Source organism: Heterocephalus glaber, unplaced genomic scaffold (genome assembly GCF_053883595.1).
Source record: "Heterocephalus glaber isolate CG9 unplaced genomic scaffold, H.glaber_assembly_v1.0 deba00001547, whole genome shotgun sequence".
In the NCBI taxonomy this organism is placed as follows: domain Eukaryota; kingdom Metazoa; phylum Chordata; class Mammalia; order Rodentia; family Bathyergidae; genus Heterocephalus; species Heterocephalus glaber.
In genome coordinates, this window is record NW_028258340.1 from 5,906,967 (window position 1) to 5,919,791 (window position 12,825).

At 37.3% G+C, this 12,825-nt stretch overlaps 1 long non-coding RNA gene across 1 annotated transcript in view; it reads right to left on the reverse strand.

The window, feature by feature from the left end:
• LOC147824329 (uncharacterized) overlaps window positions 1-12,825 on the reverse strand; it is a 161,579-nt gene that overhangs the window by 4,934 nt on the left and 143,820 nt on the right. Inside the window, exon 3 of the long non-coding RNA XR_015442426.1 lies at window positions 8,369-8,395. This is a non-coding gene — a long non-coding RNA (uncharacterized LOC147824329). The remainder of the gene's footprint in view (window positions 1-8,368; window positions 8,396-12,825) is intronic.

Sequence of the window (12,825 nt, forward strand, 5' to 3'; positions counted from 1 at the left end):
CAAAAAACAATAAAAGTCTAAGAAACTGTGACACCTAAGAGGACCAAAAGAAACATGATAGCTATCATCTAAGAGCTTGGATGAGATCCTTAAGAAGAAAAGGAACATTAGGTAAAAAACAAGCAAATCAGAATAAAGTATGGATGTCAGTAAATAATGTAACAATATTGGTTCATTAATTGTGGCAAATGTACCATAGTAATACTAGATGTTTATAATAGAGGAAACAGAGTATGGCGTATACGGGAATTCTCTGTATTAGTTTTGTAATTTTCTATCAATGTAAATGTATTTTTAGATTAAAATGTTTAGTAAAATGAACTCAGGGTGGGAGAAGAGCTGTCACCAGCACAGAGGAGGTGAACCTTCTGGGAGGCCATACCATCACCCCCAGTGCAGAGGAACAGAGCTGCCCTCAGCAGAGGAGGTGAACATTCTGGGAGATGGTACCACTGCCCCCAAAATAGAGGAGCAGAGCTGTCCCCAGTGCAGAGGAAGTGAGCTACACAGGGGCCAGCAACACACATCCCTTCCCCCCACACCACTGAAATGAGAAGACACATAAACAAGTTGAAGAGCCAGACTTCAAGATCACCTAAAGCAACCCCAAAAGGAAATGAGATGTAACAATCTGATACTCAACCATGTGGACTCCCTGAACTGGCAACAAAAGAGGATCTGGAAAAAATGAAATCAGAAATAACTTCTCAGATATCAGCAGAGATTGTACCCATAGTGCAAGACATCATTAATAAATCTAGAGAGGGCACAGATAAGAAAACAGAGGAGCAGTGGAACATGATGGAATCCCAACATAGGAAACAAATGGAACCCATAAAACAGATGCAAACAGATTTCCAGGAGATTAAAAACTCCATTGAAAGTTTATGCAGCAGAATCAGCCAATGTGAGGACAGAATTTCAGATATAGAAGACAAGATTGAAATTAATGACTAGGAAAAGAAAAAATTCTTTAAAATAAAAAGGGACCATGAGAAATCAATCCAGCAGCTGTTAGATGATGCAAAGAATAACATAAGAATGATCAGAGTGAATGAAGAAAGAGGAGAGAGTGCAGACAACATAAAAAACTTCACAGAAGTTATGGCAGAAAATTTCCCAACCAATGTAAAAGAAATTGACATACAGATAAGTGAAGAATACAGGACTACAACTAGCCTTGGTCAAAAAGAATCTACACATAGGCATATAATAGTTCAGATTCCAGAAACCCAACAGAAGAACAAAGTTCTACAAGCAGTTAAAGAAAAGAAACAAATCACATACAGAAGAAAGCCCATCGGAATCACAGCAGACTTCTCAATGTAAACCCTTGAGGCAAGAACAGCTTGGAGTGACATATTTCAAGCCATAAGGAAAACAGCCTCCAACCCAGACTGATGTACCCTGCACAACGATCTTTCAAAATTGATGGAGAAAGAAGATACTTTCATGACAAAGAGCACCTTAGGAACTTCATGAATACCAAACCAGCACTCCAAAAAATTTTAGACAATATCCTAGGAAAAAACAACGAGGATCACAACCCCAGGAAGCCTAGCAGAATGAATCTGTGGGGTACAATAAGAGATTCAATGCAGCGTGGTAGAATCCAACAAAAAGAAAAAGTCATGACAATGATGAGTCAATGCATATCAGTTATAACCATCAATGCTAATGGTCTCAATTCACCAATCAAAAGAAACAGACTGGCAGAATAGGTCAAGAAGCAAGATCCAACAGGATGCTGCATAAAAGAAACACATTTAATTCAAAAAGAAACTCACAGACTGAAAGCTAAGTGGTGGAAAACAAAATTCCATGTGACAGGAATCCAACAAAAAGCAGGAGTAGCTATCTTCTTTGCAGATCAAGTGGATTTCAAACCAACACTGATTAAGAGAGAGAAGAAGGACACTACATCCTTGTAAAGGGAACACTCCAAGAGGAAAAGATGACAATTATAAACATATATGCACCAAATACTACTGTGGCCAACTATATAAAACAAATACTAAGGGACATGAAAAATGAAATAAGCACTAATACAATAGTAATGGGGGACCTCAATACCCCACTGTCACAAATAGGTAGATCAACTAGACAAAAAATAAGCAAAAAATACTACAAATCAATCAAACACTTGAACAAATGAACTTAACAGATGTTTAAGAGTGTTCCACTCCACAAAATCAGAATACACATTCTTCTCAGCTGCACGAGTCATTCTCCAAAGTAGACCACATGCTTGCTCATAGAACATGTTTAAGTAAGCTCAAAAGAATTGAAGTTATCCCACGTATATTATCAGACCATAGTTTGATGAAATTGGTGATCAATAGCAAAAGAAACTGCAAGAATTTCATAAACACATGGAAATTGAACAACACATTTCTGAATAATCAATGGGTCACAGAGGAAATTAAAGAAGAAATCAGACAGTTCCTCTAATTAAATGACAATGCCAATACAACATACTGGAATCTAGGGGACACAAAGAAAGCAGTCTTATGAGGGAAATTAGTAGCAGTAAATACTCATATTAGGAAAAAGAGTGAGCCCAATTAAACAACCTGATGCTGAACCTCAAGCTTCTAGAAAAAGAAGAGCAGGACAAAGCCAAAGCTCATATAAGGGATGAAATTATAAAGATCAGACCAGAAATCAATGCAATGGAGACTAAGGGAACGATACAAGAAATCAGTGAAGCCAAGAATAAACAAAATTGACAAACACTTAGCCAAACTTATCAGAAAAAGGAAAGAAAAGGCCCAAATCCATGCAATTAGGAATGAAAAGGATGAAATTACAATAGACCCAGCAGAAATCCAGAAGATCATCAATACCAACTTCGAGAACCTATATGCCAATATGATGGAAAATACAGAAAAAATAGACAGATTCCTAGATACACATGAATTACCAAAGTTGAACGAAGAAGACCTAAATATTTTGAATGACCCAATATCAACCAATGAAATTGAAAATGTATTAAAAACTTACCAACTAAGAAAAGCCCAGGTCCTGATGGCTTCACTGCTGAATTCTACAAGACATTTAGAGAAGAACTACTGTCACTACTGTTTAAACTCTTCAGTGAAATTGAAAGGGAAGCTATACTTCCAAATTCAGTCCTGGAAGCAAGTATCACCCCGATCCCCAAAGCAGAGAAAGACCCAACCAAAAAAGAGAACTATAGGCCAATTTCACTAATGAACATAGATGCAAAAATCCTTACTAAGATACTGGCAAATAGAATGCAGAAGATCATCAAGAAGATCATACACCCTGACCAAGTGGGATTCATCCCAGGGATGCGGGGGTGGTTCAACATACACAAATCAATCAATGTAATACACTATATCAATAGAGCCAAGGATAAAAACCATATGACCATCTGAATAGATGCAGAAAAAGCATATGACAAAATCCAACATGAATTTATGATAAAAAACTGACAAAAAATTAGAATTGATGGTCTCTATCTTAATCTGATAAAAGCCATCTGTGAAAAACCAACAGCCAATATCTTACTAAATGGTCAAAAACTGAAATCCTTCACATTAAAAGATGGAACAAAACAAGGATATCCACTATCACCACTCTGTTCAATATGGTTTTGGAAACATTAGCCATGGCAATTAGACAAGAGAAAGAAATTAAAGGAGTAAAATAGGAAATGAAGAAGTCAAACTGTCATTATTTGCAAATGACATGATACTCTACATAGAAGACACCAAGAACTCCACCGAAAGTATTCTAGACTCAATAACTAAATTCAGCAGAGTAGCTGGATACAAGGTCAACACACAAAAATCAATAGCTTTCCTCTACACGAACAATAGACTCACTGAGACAGAAATAGGGCAAATAATTCCTTTCACAATAGCATCCAAGAAACTTTAATACCTAGGAATCAACCTAACAAAAGAAAGCAAAGAAAGACCTCATCTCCGAAAACCATAGCACTCTTGAAAAGAGAGATTAAAGATGATATCAGAAAATGAAAAGATATCTCTTGCTCCTGGGTAGGAAGAATCAGCGTAATGAAAATGTCCATAATTCCAAAACTGATATATAGATTCAATGCAATCCCAATTGAAATTCCAGCAGCATACTTTGTGGACCTTGAGGAAACAGTCTAAAAATTCATTTGGAAGAAGAAGAGACCTAGAATAGCAAAAGCAATTCTAGGCAACAGAGACATGGTAGGGGGTATCACAATCCCCAACTTGAAAGTATACTACAAAGTTACTGTGATAAAAACAGCATGGTACTGGCAAGAAAACAGATCTGAGGACCAGTGGACCACCTTAGAAGATGCAGAAACAACTCCAGACACACTCAGACATCTCATCTTCGACAAAGGAGCCAAACAGTCTCACTGGAGGAAAGATAGCCTCTCTAATAAACAGTGCTGGAAAAATTGGGTTTCAACTTGCCAAAGATTAAAACTAGACCTATATCTCTCACCGTGCACTAAACTAAAATCAAAATGGATTAAAGATCTAAATATTGCAACAGAAATACTGAACCAACTGGAACAGAAGTTAGGTAGAGCTCTTGAAGACATTGGTGTAGAAAAAGACTTTATGAACAAAACCTCAGTTGCCCATGAACTAGCACAATGAACAAGTGGGATCTGTTCTTATTAAAAAGCTTCTGCACAGAAAAAGAAACCACCAGCAGTGTGAAGAGACAACCCACAATATGGGAAAAAATTTTCACCTGCTGTTTATTAGACAAAGTTCTACTGTCTAGAATCTATAAAGAACTTAAAAAATCAGACCTCCTTAATTTAAAGACCCAATCCAAAAATGGGCATCTGAAATGAACAGACATTTCTCAGACAAAGAAGTAGAAATAGCAAATAAACATATGAAAAAATGTTCAACATCACTGGTCATTGGAGAGATGGAAATGAAAACAGTGTTGAGATTCTACCTCTCCCCAGAAAGAATGGCTGCTATCATGAAATCAACCAATAACAAATGCTGGTGGGACTGTGGGGAAAAAGGAACCCTCCTCCACTGCTGGTGGGAGTGTAGACTGGTGTAACCACTGTGGAAATCAGTATGGAGCTACCACAAAGAACTAGGACGGAAGTCCCATTTGACCCCGCTATTCCCCTGCTGGGGATCTTCCCCAAAGAATTAAAAGAATCATACCACAGTGATATATGTGCCCCATGTTCATGGCAGCATAAGTTGTAATAGCTGAATCTTGGAATCAGCCCAATTGTCCTTCAGTTGGAGACTGGATAAAGAAAATGTGGTTTTTCCAATAAAATGGAGTACTACTCATCCAGAAAAAAATGAGAAATTAGAGACATTTATAGCTAAATGGATGCACTTTGAAGTGATACTTTAAGTGATATAAATAGGACACACATGTGTAAATACCAAATAGTTTCTCTGGTGAGAGAAACTGAAAGTGTAAATAAGGACTAAACGGTATAACAGGTAATGTGAAATAGAAAGAAAAGTGGCAAAGGGGATGGGGAATGTGTAGGGGCAGAAAAGAAAGAAGAGAATGGTATTAATATGAGGAAATGAAAATATGGAAACAAAGTCTTTGTAAACGGGGAGGAATGGAGAGGTTGAAGGGAGGGCAGGGGAATGGGGAAAAAATAAGAACCAAGTGAGATTATCTAAAGGTGTAAATTTCCAATGATGAATGTCATTATATTGTATACCTAAAATGTACCAATAAAATTTATTTTTTAAAAAAGTGAACTAAGGGCAATTCAAGTCATGCTGTCCCAGTTTCCCAGGGTAAGAGGGTGGCAACTAAATATAGAAGCAAAAATAACCTTTGCTTATAGGTAAATATTTATTGGAGTAGCCCCACTTGATTCTACTTTGTTAAATTTTAAGGCCAATCTGCCTTGTTTTCCATAACTCAGGTTAGTATGTGGGTAGTAATAGACCTGGCTAGTGTGATTTACACAGTAAACTCCAGGACATCTCTTCTTCCTCTTCCCTTCTTACCACCCTCTTCATTTCCTTCAGAATTCAAAGGCAGCATTAACTCAAAAAACTGTTCAGAGAAATTCTTTAAGAAATTAATACACTTGCATTCAGTAGATTTTTATTGCTTACAGCAGAAATTTGTTTTCATACTATTTTATATTTCAACTCCATTATCTTTTCTAAGTTTGCTCAATCTGGTGTAGGTATCAAATCCCTAAACCTCAGCTGCTCTTTATTGAGGTGTCCCATTTCAACACCCTTTTGTCTGTATCAGAACAGAATCCTAGTGGGTAGATAAGAAAGGCTGTCTTGTAAAGTGGTTGTATCCTAAATGGAATTGGTTTTCTGCATCACTCATATTCCTTTTTAGGTTCTCTGATTGGAGTCTACTCTTGGAAACTTAGTTCCAAGGACATCCTTCCAGTTCAGCCCTGCTAAATTAGAGCCTAGCCATGTTATTCCACATCATTTCCTTCCATTTTAAAGATCATTCTTTATGCAGTACCTTGATTTTTGTTATTTATCATTAAGATATGGCTGATAGAAACAAATTCTGTCCTTGAAGGCAATGCCCATTAAAAGAATCACCTAGAATGGCACAGAGGTCTTTCTTGTATTATATAAGTTTAGGGAGACTACGCATCTAGGTTTTCCCCAAACATTCCATGCCTGTTGTTTCCCTGAACAAACTATGCCTGTTGTCCTGGAGTAATTATTATTGGAAACTTCTTTCACTTTAAAAAATGCCACATTTTGTCTGATGTCTACCATATGAACACCCTCCCAAAATCACTCAAAGTCAAATTGTGTTTTAGCAAGTCAGATTTCCTATGTAAATGCAGAAGTGAAGACAAAGCCAGCTAATGTTAGCTAGTTACTTGTTATTTTTGATCCCCACCTTTAAGCATGCAACAAATGGAATTCTGTTGCTGCTGGAATGTAACTAGTTTGCTCCTAACTCTGTGCTATTTTGATTTGTCTATAAAATTATCTAGGAATCCCAGATGGTCTTCCTATTCTGTTCTCCATTTTGAGATAAGGTCTTTTGAATGATTCACGATCTTTGGGAACAAACTGTGACTAGTCAAAATACCACCTACCCAACCTCATTGGAGTTCCCCTGTGAACAGTTATGCTTAATTCCCTGTGAGAGTATAAGCAGACCTGCGGCTGCTATTTTTGAGTTGATATCATCTGTGAGATAATATTATGTAACTTGTCAATGTCTGATGGAACTAACTTCTCAGAAAATAAAATGAAGATATAAAGTCATATCTAGGAAGGAGAATACACCATAAACTAGTCTCTGGGAGGCAATATCCCTTTGCTTGCTCCAAGTTGAGTTTCCCCGGAACCCATGACTCTGTGTCCAGCTCCATAGGAAACACTGTTCTTTTTTTTATTTTTACATCTTTTAAGATTTTAGGAACTGAACTGTAGGGTTGCATTTTTTCAGATATTTTATTAGCATGTCTACCATATGAACTAGAAGAAAGAGGAATCTTCTGCCTTGCCATTCTTCTCTCTCCCCTAGCCCACCCATGATGGTCACAAGGCAACCTTTGATAGGCTTTGGTAGACTGAAGTAAGCACAACTACATGGCAGCACTAGGTCTGCCTGAGGCATTTGGTGTGACCAGGGGTCATTCCTATAGACCACCACAGATAGTGTGAAGAGGAGTGAAGTGAGAGACAAAGGAGCCAAAGTTCAGAAACATCGCTTGCTAAATTTCACCAGTGATGGTGGCTGAGGAGCCTTTTCTACCTTCTGAGAAGGGAGAAATCTGAGAAATATTCAACATCTGGCAATTACTCACTTGTGTGCTGGCTAATGATTGTGGGAATGAGGTGGAGCAGGGCCAATGTTCTTCCTGCTGTGCTCTTATTAGTGAGAAATAGCATCTATTTGTCATGTTGCTATTTTAACACAATGTGTAGCCTAGGTGAGTAAGGGAGAGAGAAGGTGTTTTGGGGGTAGTACAGTAGAAAAGTAGAGATTTCTCTGGGAAGAGTAAGTAATGATGAGACAATGAGACACTTGGGGGAAGAACAAATTCTTGCTAGAAAAAGTACAAAAATCCTAGAAAATACATAGTCATCTCCCTCCATTGCTTCAGTTACTTAGTGCTGTGTAACAATGAGCCTCAAAATTTAATAACTTATAATAATAATTTCTGTCCAGAGCTCAGCTGGGTCTAGAACATCTAGGATTTCCATCATCTAATAGTATAGTATCTTTTCAGCATGGTTCTGGCATTTAAAAATGGAATATGCCAAGAAGAAATATGATTTGCTTTATTTCTGTGGACCTCAGATTATTCTATGAAATAAAAGAGTTGATTAAGTGATTTCTAAGCTTCATTGCAACTTATTTACAAAGAATATCCCATTCTTACCTATTTCACAGGAATCGTGGGTAGAATCTGGAAGCAGAAGAGAAACTTTTTTATCCACATGAATTTACTATCGATTCTGATTATATCTTCAAGGAAATTATCTACTTTAATCCAATAGACACAGCTGCCTTCAGTGTTCCACAACATTTTCCTTCTACTTTCTCAGCTCAGCTATTTCATTTATGTAGTTTTCCCCCAAGATCTCCCAAATGAAAGCTTAATACACTCTTCAACATAGCTGTCTCACTCATGAGCATGCCCTTGCTCTCTCCCATCCCTCAGACTTCAAGCCCTGAACACTTCCCCCACTTCCCCGATCCTTTAGAGCCTGGCTCAAAGCATAGTTTCTTCATGTAGTTTGTTCCATCACTGCAATGGAAACTGACTTCTCCCTCCTTTGAACTAATTATTCTTGGCTGAATATTGGTTTTATTCATGTAATACTCATGTATGGTTTACACTCCCAGAGTATCACATAAAGAAACCACCTTACAAAGTGGGTTACAAAATGTGATGCCATTTAAGCAATCTCTTCTCCTAAATAGTCTATGACTTATCTGGTTCATGTTAGATGATTAAAGTTTTTGTACTGAATTGTCTTGTCCTTGCTATCAAGCTGCTCATATTGAGTTGCAAAGTCTTCAGATTTCAGAATGATGTTATAAGAGTCTAGTACTTTATTTGAGTGAAATCTTGTCAACAACTCAAGTGTCTCCTGTCTCAGAAATGTAGTTTTACATACATTTTTTCCTGCCCCTGAAGTGCTGTTGGCTTTATTTTTATAAGTTCTGAAGAATGAGAACTGTAAAAGCAATATAGACCTCCTTTCTTTCCCCTAGTCCTTCTTTCTAAACCTCGTAGTTTTAGAAGATGTTATTTAGAATTTTAGAAGTAGGTGATAATAAATATATATTTAACTTAAATCTCATCTTTCAAAATAATTTTTATTTTTTCATTCTCTTTTGTAAGTCTACATTCAACAATAATTGTATGATTAACTAGTTTCAATGCTTAAATTCAGAGTTCTTTCATTACTCTCTTCTTTCTTCAGATATTTATTTTTACTCCTCAATTGGTACTGGAATACATCTTTTCTTTTCGCTAAATAAATCTTGTCTGAGGGTAGTTTCCCTGAAAACAGACACTGAGACAGGAATACTCGTGCAGGACGTTGATTGGGGGAAATGATGGAGATCAAGAGCTGTAAAGGAGTGAGGAAAGCAGGTTGACAGAACAATGACCCTATAATGGTAGCAAAGGCATCAGACAATTCCTTTGAGAGTTCTGGAGATGTGATGGCTTATGATAGTTGCTCTCAATTAGGAAACATAGAATGCTCATGTGATCTGCCCCCCATGGAAACAGTACAATCTTTGGCTCTTGTCTGCTGAAGGCCACGGCTACAGTGGGACTGTGAGCCCTCAACAGCCAGAACTCCCAGCAGGTACAAGAATGAGAGCCTCTGTCTTATAATGGAAATTGATAGCATCTACCTCAAATAGCAACTTCTCATGAAAAATAATTTTTATCTCTCAAACCTTTTCCTCTCAAAATTGTATGAGTACTCTCAGGAATTTAACGGTGCAGGACAAATATAGTCAGATTCTTACTCTTCTCTAGGTAAACTGTTGTCTACCCAGGCACATTTTTCTTTTTCTTAAAATTCAAAATTTTCCCCAGAATACATCAGACATCAGTGTCTATTCATTAATCATGGTTTGTTCTCAGCAATTAAAAACCTTTGTCTTTTGTTATACATCAATTACTGTACCATTTCTTTTGTTTCTTCTTCAGGAACATGGACTTTGAGAAAGCAAGTCTCTGTGCACTTATCTTCAAATCTACCTTCTTCTTTTTCATCTTTTATCTATTTTTTTAACTCTCCAGTGAATGCTTCTCAAATTTGTTCTCCTTATCACTGATTTACTATCCTGCAGTGTTAAATCTGTTCTTTCTGAACAGATCTTGAATTGGGGTATGAATTTAAATTTTATTATAATATATTTATATCTCTTACCGCCTCTTCTTCCCTTTGCTATTTCCTTCTTCATCTGAGCCTAATTCTAATCCTGTTCTTTGTTGTCTCCGCTTATTTTCCTCTCATCTCAACTTTTTTCTTCTCCTTACAATCTGTTTTTATTTTCCTTGTGAACCACCAATCCTTCTTTCTAAAGGTTGTTCATTGGAACATATAGCACATTCTTAAGAAAGTCTGACTATCTCCTGTAGATTGGCATATTTTTTTCTTGTCTCTCTCCTTTATACTTTTAGTGTTTAGATTCACAAATTAGAGTGTGTCTAAGACTCCAATAGAGCGGTGGTCGTTTATTGTATTTTCTTTAAGTTCTAGTCTTCACTTTTCCCCCTCTTATGCTTTATATTACAGAGACAGACCCTCACAAGTTTGGTTGCCCATATTTCCATGTTAGATGGTTTCTGCCTGACTAATAGCAGATTGAAAGGAAATGAGAAGCCAAGGAATTTCTCTTCATCTTTCTATGCCATAAGTTATATCAATGGTAGAGGCTGTGATTCTTTCATGATCCAATTCCTTCAAAATTCCAGCTTTCAACAGACAATTCCATCCCACTCTTGTTTTTCAGATCTCTTTCTGATTCCAGCCCTCACCAGATGGCCCCTTCCAAGGAATAGAAGTGGCTTGTCATTATTGACTATCTCTGCACTGCCTCACTATTCAATCTTTTGCTTCTTTGTTCTTGTAACACTTTTGTAACCAATTCCCTGTGTTAAATCCCTCCCTTTAGAAAACCTAGAGATGTTTCTGTCTCCTTTACTTCTTGACTTAGACCTGATAGATCCATTTAATTTTTCAAACTATTTTCTACCTTCTAAAGTCCAGGAGTTATTAATTTCCAGTCTTGTTGCAACCTTACTTGCCTTTCTGTGTTAGTATTTCAATGGATAAAGTACAGGAGAGCAAATAAGATGGCGTTAGCTAAAAGCTACCATCATATATTTGTTCCTGGATACACAATCAAGTATAATTTAATTATATACCAAGGCCATTGTTCTTTGCAGCAATCCATCCTCAATTACAAGGTAAAAACCATGCAAAAACTATTTTCATTATATTTCTGTGAGACTATGAACATTGTGCTATGAAGAATTACTGGAAGAGAGAGCAAGGAATTTTTTTGAATAAAATACCCATAGGAAGGGATGCTGTAGTTGATCAGCATTTGGCAGAAGTTGGTGCCATTTGTTATGGCTTTTTCTAGATATCCCTCCAAAGCCTCTGTGCTCATGGGGGGCGGGCTTTTTGGAGGTGGCTGAATTCACATCCTAAGGGTGTGAATGTGGATTAAGGGCATGATATTGGAATTAAGCATGTGGATAAGGGAAGCCCCAACTTGGGAATGAATGGCACCAATCAATAGGCTGGTAGCCTGGATGGAATATAAAGGAGCAGAAAGAAGAAAGTGCTCTGTTGGTGCTCTGTTGCTGCTGCTTGCTGCTTGCTACCTTCAGTCTGCCATGCCATGAACAATTTCTCCTCTGTGATACCCCTCTGCCATGCCACCCCACCTTGGAGCCAGATGACTATGGACTGAAACCTCTACACACTGAGCTAAAATAAACCCTTCCTCCTTTAACTTTGGGTAGTCAGTATTTTTTCTCAGCAATGAGAAAAGTAACTAAGACACAATTTATGACACAATGTACTTAATTTGGCATGTTAATTCTGGAGAAACTTGTTATGGTGTCTACAGAGTTTAGAAATCCCCAAGATCATCCTCACTTCTGGCATCAGCTGCAAATTTGGATCCCTAAGAACACTCTTATGCTCAATCATGTGTTAGAAAGACTCAAAGTACTCACTGGAAGCTATCATACTCACATTTACATTTTATTATAGGAAAAAGATGCAAATTAAACTCAGCCAAGAGAAGAAATACTTGGAGCAAATTCAGGAAACTTCCAAGTGTGAATTTTCCAGTTTTCCTTTCCCAATGGAATCATAAACAGTGTTGATTTTTCTTGACAACAAAGTATGATGATCCACACAGACTATTGCTAACACAGGAAGTGCACCTGAGTATTAAATTTAGAGCTTATGTTACAGCTCAGTCACATAGCTATGGTTGATTGCCAACACAAGGCTAATCTTTAATCTCCAGCCTTTTTAGAGGCCAAACTGATCATAAATCACATTGTTAGGCTCTCCAGGGTGGTTCAAGACCCTAGGGTAATCAAACACAGTCTTATCAATAGGCAGAACATTCCAGAGCTTAAAGATTATCTCTTAGGAGCTGAAGGCAGAGGACAGAACTCTCCAAATATCCAGAACTAATCTGTAATTGAAATTTTTTATGCAAATTGTGGAAGTTAAACTTAACAAGTTTCAGCAGTTCAGCTAATGGGAAAGGGGATCAGTAAACCCTACAATCTGAGCACATGGGTGGCCCATGCCTTGTAATTGACATAAGCATGCAGCA